Source organism: Nyctereutes procyonoides, unplaced genomic scaffold (genome assembly GCF_905146905.1).
Source record: "Nyctereutes procyonoides isolate TBG_1078 unplaced genomic scaffold, NYPRO_anot_genome, whole genome shotgun sequence".
Classification (NCBI taxonomy): domain Eukaryota; kingdom Metazoa; phylum Chordata; class Mammalia; order Carnivora; family Canidae; genus Nyctereutes; species Nyctereutes procyonoides.
The window spans coordinates 19985629-19998464 of record NW_026575051.1 but is presented as its reverse complement, the minus strand read 5'-3'; the positions used below and the strand labels follow the sequence as shown (position 1 = coordinate 19998464).

The 12836-nt window shown below is 43.3% G+C and overlaps 1 protein-coding gene across 5 annotated transcripts in view; it reads right to left on the bottom strand.

The window, feature by feature from the left end:
- PAQR8 (progestin and adipoQ receptor family member 8) overlaps nucleotides 1-12836 on the bottom strand; it is an 85492-nt gene that overhangs the window by 30111 nt on the left and 42545 nt on the right. The window contains exon 1 of one of the 5 annotated variants that reach the window (XM_055329566.1): nucleotides 5114-5201. The exons of 3 other annotated variants lie outside the window; for them this stretch is intronic. The gene's annotated coding sequence lies outside the window, so the exon portion shown is untranslated. Of the gene's footprint in view, nucleotides 1-5050; nucleotides 5081-5113; nucleotides 5202-12836 lie in introns of those variants that run through there. One more of the 5 variants, XM_055329569.1, reaches the window with a different exon arrangement.

The window sequence follows — 12836 nt, the reverse complement described above, 5'->3', positions numbered from 1 at the left end:
ACACTTGGACACATAGATGGGATCAAGAAGCCTGGACTGGTTCTGTATACAATGGATTAAATAACCAAAGCTGACTGTTTGAAGTCTAGTCTCTAGATTTACAAAACAGATGTAATACTAAGAGTTACCATTTACTGGGCACCTTCTGTATACTAAGCACTTTATATACATTATCTCATTTAATTCCACAATATCTATCTCTTCAGACACGAGTTTTACAAAATCTCAGGTTTAAAGAACTTGCCCAGGGATATGCTAGGATGCTAACGCAGGTTGATGCCCACTCCAGATCCCATGCTCCAGTGCAGAGTTTCTTTCTTAGCACTACTAATGTTTCAGTTGGTCATTCTTTGTTTTGAGGGCTGTCCTCTGCATTACACTGTGCTTAGCAGCATCTTTGGCCAGTAACATCCCTCTCCCCTCCAGCTGTGATTATAAAAAATGTCTCCAGACATTATCAGATATGCAGAGTGGGGGAGGGGACCATTAGAGTAGAACCTTTACTCTGGTCTAAACCACCTTCCTGTCTTGTTTCCTGGTACTTTATAAATACATCAACCACTACTCAGAAGACAGACAGAGCTGGAACCAAACACTACTATGGAGGTGATAATTAGAACACTCTAGAACAGTACTGTACAACTATAATACCACCTTATGCTACAGTTATATTTCACTTACAATTCACTAAGACTTTTATAGCCATTATCTCCTTTCACGGCATATGACTGCACAGCAGGATCTAATTCTGAAAGAGTTAATTCACTTCAAAAATATGAACACTGTTAAGAGATCCATATATTTAACCTTCTCTAAGAAATTGAGGGAAAAGAACATGTAGTGAAATCCACATTAATCCTTAGTCCCATAAGCCACTAGGAGAAAAAACTTTTGAGGGGGTCCCTGGGTGGCGCAGCGGTTTGGTGCCTGCCTTTGCCCCAGGGCGTGGTCCTAGAGACCCGGGATCCAATCCCGCGTCGGGCTCCCGGTGCATGGAGCCTGCTTCTCCCTCTGCCTGTGTCTCTGCCTCTCTGTCTCTCTGTCTCTCTCTCTCTCTCTGTGTGTGTGACTATCATAAATAAATAAAAATTAAAAAAAAAAGAACTTTAAAAAAAAAAAACTTTTGCTGCTGCATGGTCCTAAGGGAACACCTTATGTGAACTCTTAGAGGACAGATCTGTTTCAACCTTTATCTTCTGCACACACCTGCCTAAAACAGAGAACTCTCACTGAATGTTGAACATTTCATGAAACATGTATTTCATAGTAACCCTTAACTATCTGATTGATTAAAACTAAGATAAAATTCTTTTCCCAAAAAATATGGAGGAAGACAAACCATGAGAGACTCCTAACTCTGGGAAACAAACAAAGGGTTGAAGGGGAGGAAGGTGGGGGATGGGGTAACTGGGTGACGGGCACTGAGCAAGGCACTTGATGGGATGAACACTGGGTGTTATATGTTGGCAAATTGAATTTAAATTAAAAAATAAAAAATAAAATTGTAAAAAACAATCTTTTCCCACATTTTTATATCTCCCTAATTTATATTTAAACAAAAATCACAGAATCAGAAAAAAATTAATGTCAATATTTATGAAAGAGCCGAGACCTTAGTGCCAAGTTATTCTTCCATTTCATTTAACAAAGCAGATTGAAATTTAAGTTTAACTAATACAAATGTGCACCAGAATCATCCCTTTTAATAGAGGCCCACAGAATGGTACCTAGTACATTAGAATAGTAATTGACCAATCAAGGAAAAGAATTATAGGAGGAGCTTTTAAAGTTTTTACTTCAGATTTTCACCAAACTGTTATACCTAACGTACAATAAAAGTAAGAATGTTGGTTTTTTAAAAAATCTAAACTCAAAAAAAGCAGGTAGCAATGATTGTTTTTTAAGGTCACTTTAAAAACTCTTGAGAAGCTAGGAGAGTAAAAACAAAATGTTCCCATTCACATATTCATTTGCAAAGCCCAGCAAAATTACCTGGGAAATGGTAAATTTATACATGGCTTCAAAGGAATCTTAGTATAAAACTATCAATAAACAATATTAATAACAAAGATAGCTAGACTCTCTTGAGCACTTATGTGTTGGGCACTGGACCCAGTGTTTTACATGCAGAAATCTCATCATAACTTCCTGGGTGCACACTCATTAGCATCTTCATTTTAAGTTAAGAAAACTAAGGGTGAAAGAGATGAAATCACTTGCCCAAGATCACAGCTAGATCAAGATTCAAGCCCTGGGTGTATGAAGCTTCATGTTATAGAACCTTAAACAAATTGATTATTTAGGGAATAAATGGAAAAAGGATATGTTAATTTTTCACATTGTGTGCCCTGGAGTCCCAAAACTGAAATGGATTTGCAGAACTCACTCTCCTCTCCTTACTTCTATATAGATCCCTTTCACATAAAAGCTCAAGTACCAGGCATTAACTACATGTGAGGTAGGTGACCCTCTGGGTACCATATTTGTGTGCATGAGAAAACAACTCTTTGTTTTGCCTTCTGTAAAAATGCAGTGATAGGACCTGCCTGGTAAAGAATACCTTGAAAGAGAAAAGAAAGGCTTATTTTCTCTAGCCCAATAGGCCATAAAGTATAACAAGGGGTGACAGGACCAGTTTTTTTACACACATATGAGAGCATATATACCCCAATAAAGGTTGTAATTCAAAACAATTACTTTCCAATCCTAAACACATTCACATACCTGTACTGGATGCCCCTTCTAAACCCACCAGTCCTTCAAAAGGACTTTCATTACTTTAATAGGCATACTTCCTATTACAACCTCAATTCCTCACCTCAAAAACCAGAGTTGGTCCCACTTGCTATTTGGCTGTTTCCCAACTAAGGAAGGTTTGCCATCATGGAGGCAATTCAGTAAATGTGTTACAAATTCTGAAGGCAACTCCAAGGTAGGAACTCTAAAATTATGCTCAGCAATGACAGCATGACTAGAATCAGGCCACAGCTTGCCAAGATGAGTCTTCTGAAGGGGAGAAATATTCATCTGAATGTATAAAGACTGGCATATTTATTTTAACATTTGGATAAAGAACAGAAAGAATCAGCTAGCTATGTCCAAGTAAATAAATATGCTGTGCAATAATGATAATGCAGATTTTGGTGCAAGGTTCTGACCACCCTCTTAATGAGAAAAAAAAAAAAAAAGGCCTGTCCTGAAATGATACTTGTAAAGTGAATAAATCATTTTTCCATTAACTTGGGTAATTATTGAAGAGATTTCCTTCTCATGAAGAAAAAAAAAAAAGAGTCCCAACATAAGCTAGTTGCCAAAATAGTCCTTGGTCCTCCCAGGAAGCTTAAATCTTAGTATATGTCATAATATGAACCTATATCTATAGCACAGAAGAAAAGGAGTGGGGATCGTCTCTTTCCTCCTGCCCCTCAAAGCCCAGGATACGTCTGTGGATAAATGAACTGAATAGGATTCCTACCCACCCCACCCCACCCCGTCATCCTGAATTAGCTGTTACGTGAAATAATTAAACTAATTACTATACAAAACTAACCATATGGATAAGTTATTATACAATGTCAATATTATTTAGCTAACTGAAGGGAGATAGAGACCCAAAACAAACAACAGGGGAAAAAAAAACAAAACAAAATGTACTGGTCATTTGTTTATCTTTAGACACACATTTGGACACCCCATTCACTGAGGTCCTAAGCAGCCTAGTGTCCTGCCAGGTGACCTTGGTGAAGCAGCTCAGGGGCGGGTACAGACTGTGAACACATCTTAAGAGCTAGAGTGCAGTTAAGGGCAGCCCACCTTCCATGCAGGTAACTTCCTACTAACTTCAGTAAAGGAAGTCCTCCCCAACACACACACTCCAAAACTGTACAACATTTCTCATGTCTACTCGGGAGCAGTGCATTTGTGGGCAGTGTGTGTTCCTGTGTGTGCGCGCGCGTGCACGCCCCCCCCCCCCCCGCCTTGCTGATTTTCCTCCAGTTTTTACTCAGAAACAGCTTCTCCCAGAGTATAGGGGAATGGGGAGCAAGTGCCACCAGTGGATCTAAGAGTTAAATGCACCTTTATTATGAGTTGTGCCCAAGGCACACACACAGGTAGAGCTTCTCTGCATATTTGAAATCTCACTCCTTAACGACTTTCAAGCCCAGCCTGTGCTCAGTGGGTCCCTGGGCAAGGCGCCTTCTATCCAGCTCCAAACCGGAGGTGCGGCCAAGGCCCCGTCGGGGCCGGCGGATCTGCCCCCGTGCGTCCCGCTCCAGGGCCCACACGGATGCCCGGGAAGCCCGGCGCCCCCGCGCGGGTCAGCGACGTGCGCCCCCCCCCGTCCCTCCCGCCCCCCGGCGGTGGTGGCCTGGCCCTGCTCGCCGGAGCGAACGCCGTCTCGAGGCTTCCATGACCCCAATCCACCGAGAGGGCGCGTCCCCTAGGCCGAGGCGCTCCGCGAGCCCTGCCTCCCCGCCCCCGCCCCCGCCCCCGCCCGGGCACCTCCGATGCCCCGCCGCGCCGCTCCCTTCCCCCGAGCCCCGGTGCCCCACCACTTAGCCCTGGGCCCCCGCACAGCTCCGCTGCCCGCGCCCCTTCCCCGACAGCCCCCCTCCATCCTTCTCCCCGAGGAGCCCCGACCCTCTCCGCCTCTCCGGGGCCCCCCTCCCACCCCGGCCGCCTCGGGCTTCCTCCCCTCCGCGCTCTCCCCTCCGCCCGGCGGAGGGCGCCCCCAGAGCGCCGGCTGGGCGCCCCGGCTCCGGCAGCGAAGCTCTCCCGCGTCGCGGTCCTGAGCCCCTCGGTCCTCCAGGCTCGGGCTCCCGAGTCCCGCACGTCTGGATCCTGAGCTGCAGCCTCCGCCCCGGGGCTCGGGCTCTGGGACTCCCCGACCCCGGAGCACTGACCCCGGGCCCCCGGGCTCGGCTCCTGCTCGTCGCGATTCTGGACGCCCTCGGGGTCGGGGCTCGGGGTCGGGGCGCCCCAACCTGGAGGCTGACCTTCCCGCCCCCCTCCACCCCCCCCCGCCCCGCCCCGCCCCGCCGTACTCGACCTCGGGCTCCCCATCCGCACGGTCCCGACCTCTCGCCCGGCCGGCGCGGCTCCCCCGACTCACCGCAGGGGCGGCGGCTGAGCCCGCGAGCGAGCCCAGCCCAGCCCGGCCCGGCCCGGCCCGCACTCCGGCTCGGGTCCCCGGCTCCCAGCTTCCCTCCCGCGGGCGGCGGCGACTGCGGCGGGCGCAGCTCAGGGGAGCGGCCCGGGGGCGGGGACCGCCCGGCTCCGCCCCTTCCCGGCCGGGGGCGGGGGCGGGGCGGGGCGGGGGGGGGGAGCAGACCTGCGCGCCCCCCGCGGCCCGCGACGCCGCCTCGCCCCGAGCACGTCGAGGACCCCTGTCCCTTCCCCCGGGGTCAGGCCGCACAGTCCCCTTTCAGCTGGGACTCGAGAGGTACAGAGGACTCGAGAGACACAGAGACGCGTTAACTGCTGTCCTGTCGGTTCGAAGAACCCACTCCAGGGGCCCATTTCTGATGTTTTTTTTGCCTTTTTTTTTTTTTTTTTTTTGCCTTTTGGGGAGGTGTTTTTGGAGGACGGTGAGGGCAACAACAAGAAACTTCATCTTCCATCCCAAGAGCGATTCAAATGCTGGCCTCTCCACCACCCGCATCTGCACCTTCAGGGCCATCCTGCCTGTGAGATCATGTTGTAGCACACCCAGGAGGGCCCTGGCAGACACACATTTTCACACTCCTGAGATACACCCGTGAAGTTCTCTCCTGTGACTTAAGCACACACAAACACGCCTCTTGCACTGTCATGCTAGGAACCCACGTCCATACCCCTATATGCTCAATCCACAGCTCCCTAGCCAGTCGGCAGTATCCGTGACCTACATCCACAGGGCAACAGGGCAGGAGGTGAAATTCCACATGTAGACCCAGACTTGCCCCCCTTGCCCGTAATTTCTGGACCTTTTACCAGGATAACAATACATCTAAGATGTAAGAGCATCAATTAACAAATCAAATTGGCTTTGCTATTAGAAATCAGTCTCCATTATCTGGAAAAAAGAAAAACCGATCAGATCCTGAGAACATGGCCTGAGCCAGTGCTCCTGCAGGAGATTCATTTGATTTATGTTATTACTTTTCTGAGACACTGAGGCCTAACTCTGGTTTGGTGATACCTGGCAATTTGCCATCATACCACCCTGCTTAACAACAACACCTCACTTTTGTACTGTGTTTTCACTTTTCAAAACATTTTAAAATCCATTATTGTCTTTATCTTCAGCAAAACAACATGAAGCAAAGATAGGTTTTCCAACAGAAGTTATTTGAATTTCATAAATGGAAGACTTAATAGATCCAGCAGTTCAGTGACCAGGTTTGAAGCAGAGTCAGGACTAGGAAAGAGTAAGGGGCCTGGTCTTCAGGTCCACTGCTCTTCCCACAGAATCACAGGCCCAACACACATAGATAATGGTGGAAATGTCACAGTAGGCCCTTGGCAGATTTGCCCTCTCCATCTCTGCTTTACCTCAAAGATGTCAGGGAATTCTCTATTCGCAAAAATGCAACCGCTCAATATTAACTGGCATTTATTTTTCATCCAAAGATCATAAATGTACAGCAAAGCTGATTGACAGGGGATAAACAGTCCTTTTTTTCCCCTCTCTCTGCCACTCTAAAAACAAAATTACAGGTCAGCAAATATGAAGGCCCAACCACAGGCTCAGTCTAACTGAAGTGAGCCATCAGTGAGAGCTGATGAGTCTGTGAGATGCATGCTGATTATACTTGCAGCTTTTCTTCTCCCCTGAGACTCCCTCCACCTGGAGCAATAGAAGGGTTCTCTTGTCTTAAAAGAAGACCAACAAGTCCTTTAAGGCTTTCTCAGTGTCACAGCAAGAAAATGGTAAATGTGCCTTTCCTATGAACCTTTATCTAGGGAGCAGGCGTCAAAGTGCAGCATGAAGTGTAATGGGTGTCAGGCATTTTTATCTGTGGGCAGAGGGATCTGTTTACAAGCGTTGCCATCCAGAGCCACTAGATAAAAGACATGGTTCCTCATTCATCTTGCCTCTTTTTCTTTTAAGTGTGGTAAAATGCTCATAAATGTTACCATCTTAACCTTTTGAAAAAAACTTTTAATTGTAACATAAACATAATATAAAATTTGCAACCTTAACCATTTTTCAAATGTACAGCTCAGTAGTGTTAAGTACAGCCACAACCTTCATGCCTTTTAAAACTACTTGGATCTTACACTAGCTTCTTCCATTTTTTTACTCAGAGGTGATGGCTCACTTCAGTTTGGGCAGTACAAGTGACATCTTTGGTAATTCTGGAAAAAAGAGTCCGAAAGTGACCTTACTATTTTTGAGTTAATGAAAGCCTTCTGGATTTTTCATAAAGGATAGTAAGGATGGCCTTTTAGTACATAGAAATTCACAGCCAACCTCCCTCCATGTAATACTTTCATCTGGCAACAAAATTTAGACTTTTGGTTTTTCCGAAAGCTGAAAATAGGCAAGATCTGGGATATTACAGAATTTCCTCTAAAAGAGAATGCTAAACTGCTAACCCAATCAACATTCTATCAGACGCATTTCCCGTTCAGATTGCCCTTGAGAGCCACAGATGCAGCCAATATACAGTGTAATTAAAAAATAAATATGCAAGATTAAGGAGCTACTTTTGTACCAAACTCTTAACAAAATAATTTGGTCCATTTTATGTTGTATACATACCACACTGACACTGTTTTTCTATTGCTTTCACAGTGTGTTTACAAAGCATTGTTTTCTAAGAAGCTCCAAGTGCATGCGATGACATCGTATCACTAAACTTCTTACATTTTATGTGAAGTAGGAAAGGGGTAGGAACTGTTAGCCTTACAGTGACACGAAGAAATGGAAGTATGGTATAGTTAAAACATCTGCTGGAACATCTATTCTGGTTTATACTAGTCTACCCTGAAAGACCTACTCCTGAAAACTCATACAAGAGAGTGTTGTTTAAAAACACTAGTTATTTTTATTTTCTTTTTACATCTTATGGGCAAACAGAGGGCCATGAGTATTTTCACTATCTTGACAGAGAAAAGGAGAATCACTGCACTGTGGACCACTATCCTATACCATACACAAAAAAATTACTCAAAAAGAAACTAAACTACTAAAAGAAAACATAGGCAGTAAGCTCCCTAATATGGTTCTTGGCAATGTTTTTTGGATCTGACTTCAAAGGCAATGGCAACAAAAGCAAAATAAACCAATGGGACTAGATCAAACTAAAAAGCTTCTGCAAGGCAAAGGAAACCATCAACAAAATAAAAAAGCAGCCTACAGAATGGGAGAAGATATTTGCAAATGATATATCCAATAACGGGTTAATATCCAAACGACATACAACTCAGTAACAACAACATCCAAGCCCCAGATTGTCCAATTTAAAAATGGGATTTAAAATGTGAAGATCTGAATAGGCATTTTTCCACAGAAGACACGTAGATGGCAAACAGGCACACGAAAAGATTTACTAATCATCAGGGAAATGCAAATTCAAATTCACAATGAGATATCATGTCATACCTGTCAGAATGGCTATTACCAAAAAGATAAGAAGTAAGAAATGTTGGTGAGGATGTAGAGAAAAGGGAATGCTCTTGTGCTGCTGGTAAGAATGTAAATTGGTGCAGTCAGTATGGAAAACAGTATGGAATTTCCTGAGAAAACAAGAAATATAATTGCCCCGTGGTCCAGCAATTCCACTTTTGGGTATTTCTTCAAAGAAAATGAAAATACTAATTAGGAAAGACATATGTGTTCCTATATGTTCATTGCAGCATTTTTCACAATAACCAGGATGTGGAAACAACTGAAGTGCCCATTGATGGATGAATGTATAAAGAAGATGTGGTTTTATATATACTACTCAGCCATAACAAAGAGTGAAATCTTGCCATTTGTGACAATATGGATGGATCCTGAGGGTATTATGCTAAGTGAGGTAAGTCAGGCAGAGAAAGACAGTGTAGGATTTCACATATAAGTGGAATCTAAAAAACAAAACAAATGAACAAATGAGCAGAAACTCATAGGTGTAGAGAACAGATTGGTGGTTGCCAAAGGGGAAATGGGTTTGGAAATGGGTGAAATGGGAGAAGGGGTTCCAGGGGTACAGACTTCTAATCATAAAATAGGTAAGTCATGGGGATGTAATGAACAGCATGGTGACTATGGTCAGTAATATTATATTGAATATCATGTAACTTTATATGGTGATAGAGGAAACTAGACTTATTGTGATAATTTTGCAAACTATACAAATATTGAATCATTGTGTTGAATACCTGAAATTAATATAATATTTTACATCAATTATACTTTAATAAAAAACAGTATGGACTTGAAAGTCAGACCATATTGAGTCTGAGCCCCATTACCATCACTTAGAGTCTTTGGTACTGTACTTCAGTACTGTAAAACGGAAATAAAAATTGTACCTGCTTCATATATTTATTGCTAGGATTAAGTGAAACAACATACATTAAACACTCATCATTGTACTTATCACATAATGAGGGCTTGATAAATGTAGATAAAAAAGCAATGGCTTCATGTAAATGGTTCTTTATAGGATCCTTGTTCTAATAATTTCTATTTGACGAGAAGATATACTTATTCCAGAGGACTGCATAGGAGTAATTTGGAGAAACTTGAATATCTCTATTTTTAACACTGAAGTCAAACCTATCCATTCCTTAATATTCCATCATCAGACAGACATCCATACTTAGCTTGTGTGCTTGCTTGCTTGCTTGCTTGCTTTCTTCCTTCTTCCTTCCTTCCTTCCTTCAGCAGGCACCACACCCAGCGTGGAGCCCAACACAGGGCTTGAACTCATGACACTGAGATCAAGACCTGAGCTGAGATCAAGTGTTGAACGCTTACCTGACTGAGCCACCCAGGTGCCCCCACACTCAGCTTTTCTATTTAGACCCACTGCCAGGTGGAGAAACAACCATGATACTAATTTCACACACAGGATTCTAACGAGCTGTGGTTGGATCAAGTTAAAAATTAAAATAAGAATAATGGTTTTCCTGTATTGTGTGTCTATATTATCTTATTTAATAGTGGAATGGTAGGGGTTCATTAATTTGATTTCATCTGGAGTGGTTTATCCCTGTCTGTCCCTAGTATATTTCTTAATGATAACAATCAATTAACAATTCAGGGAGCAAACCAATGAACACATATGGACAAGAGAGACAAAATGCAGCAATTGTTCCTGGGCATGTGTGAGGTTGTGTCGCCTTGCATTTGACTTCCCACTCTGTTGCAACTTGTGCCTGGCTGAAGAGCTTCAGATGGGAAAGTGCAAGGAGCATGATAAAATGAGCAACCAGTTACCCTTTATATAATCAATAATACAATATAAATTCCTACATTCCAATAAGGTTTGATGTGTATAAGTGTTAATTTTAACATTTGTTCTAAGACTTAAATTTAGAAAATACGGTTTATAATTGGATCATAATAATCTAATGGCAAATAAGACTGTGGATATTAAAATATGAGGCCTTTACTTATTCTTTAGAAGAATGAAAAGACTCAGAGTAAATCACCCAGTTGCTCCCCTCTTGAAAGGTCCTAACAATTATGTTTCTTCCCTTCACTTCGCTCCTGATTCTTAGTCATTATATTAAGGGGGAGGGAGGAATATGGGGGCAATCCCTAACCCAGGGGAAAATCAGAGGAATTGAACTTCAAGGACTGAAGTCAAGGGATGCCTGGGTGGCTCAGTGGTTGAGCATCTGCCTTTGGCTAAGGGCGTGATCCTGGGATTGAGTCCCACACAGGCTCTTCCTGGGGAGCCTGCTTCTCCCTCTGCCTATATCTCTGCCTCTCTGTGTGTCTCTAATGGATAAGTAAGTATAATCTTTAAAAAAAAAAAACTGAAGCCAAAAATTTGGAGGGGTAAACATTTTTTAGTCTGCTCAACTCCAATTCAATCTGAACTGTGTTCTTTTTAAAATTTTTTTTATTTAAATTCAATTAACCTATAATGTATTATTGGTTTCAGAGGTAGAGGTCAGTGATCCATTAGCCTTATATAACACCCACTGCACATGACATCATGTGCCCTCCTTAATGTCCATTACCCAGTTATCCCATCCCCTGCCCTCCCCTCTAGCCAACTATGTTCTAAAGGGAGATTAGGACATTTCTCAGCTTTAGGACTAGAGAAAGAGCCATGAGAAGTCACTCAGGATGGAAAACAGGCTTGTATAAAAACCTTTGCCTTTGCTATGTCTCCCACTGGTGTGTTGCAGGGGGAAGTATACAACCCCTTCTAGCTCATTTCTTTCTATTATCTGTCATGTAAGTCAGGTTGATGAGCAAAGGCACAGACCATCCTCTGTTAAACAGTGGTGGGGTAGGGCCAGAATCCCTTACTGTGGCAGAATGTTCCATCCATTGCCTTTTAGTTGATGTTTATCTAAAAGAGACTTATCCTGGCTCTCAGTTCTTTTAAAGAGCATGGAAGGATGAAAATGGCAATCTTGGACAACATGACTAACAATTGCATTATTGATGCTTGCTTCTGGCTTGGTTTCAGGGTTTTAATGATTTTAAAAAGAAAAAAAAAATCAATGCAACAATTAACCAGTTTAAGCCGGCTCATGTTCACTGAGTCTGTCTTTACTGCATAGGGGTGAGCTAGGGATCCAGAACTGGCCCATTCATTTGGCCATCTAGAGATCTAGAGCTATACCCAAAGATATGTATAAGGGAGAATAGAGGAGATCTAGGGTTATACTCAAGCCCAGACCTCAGGAGTAGAGTAGACAAACTGGAGTCTTCTCTAGTTCATGTATATACCTCTCTGAATAAGCCCAGTGACCTGAATGTTGAGCCAGGCTTAAAGTCCTAAGTTTGGTCAAAAGTGACCTTTAGTCTAATGAGACAAAGCATCTTGATTGAGCTGACCTCTCTTACATCATTACATCATTTTGTAATTCCCTATGTCTTTTTTTGGCTTCTCCACTAGACTGTAAGCTCTTAGGCAGCAAGGTTTGTGGACATGCCATTTGCTGCCACACCCATAAATCTAGCCCATAGTATGTGCTCGAAAAAAAAAATCACCCAATAAGTGAATGAATAATGTGAATGCTCTGCATATTTAGAATCCAGTTAGCCCAGGAGTCCATGATCATTTACTCTAGATCCCTTAGAGGATGGTAGAATAATCTAGAAATGGACTAGAAAAGAACATGCCCCAGGGATGGGGACAATGAGGACAAGAAAAAGAAACTGAGGAGAAGCATGTTTTCCTATTTGGAGAGAGAAGGAAAAAGAATGAGCCAGGGTAATTCTGGGTTCCCAGCAGGACATGCTACAGAAATAGACCACTCCAGTTTTTTAAATCAAACTGGATTGAACTGAAGTAAACGGAGTTGCAGGAATTCATCCTATGGAGGGGACATCTTGAAGAGTTCAAACTAAAGTAAAATTCTTGGGGTCTGGCTCAGTAGCTAGAGCATATTTCTGGTTCAGTAGGTAGAGCATATGACTCTTGATCTTGGGGTTATAAGTTCAAGCCCCACGTTGGGCATAGAGATTACTTAAAAATCTTAAAAAAAAAAAAACCCTAAAGTAAAATTCTCCCCCTCCTTTATTCTCCCTCCCAATTAAATTAAATTTCTCTGGTTACTCTTCCCACTAGACTATGACTCTCCAGCCCTGAAGATATCCAGGGATGAACCTGGAAGCCACTCTAGGCATAGAGATATAACTTTATTGGGTCTTTCTCCCCAAACGTTCCTGAGAG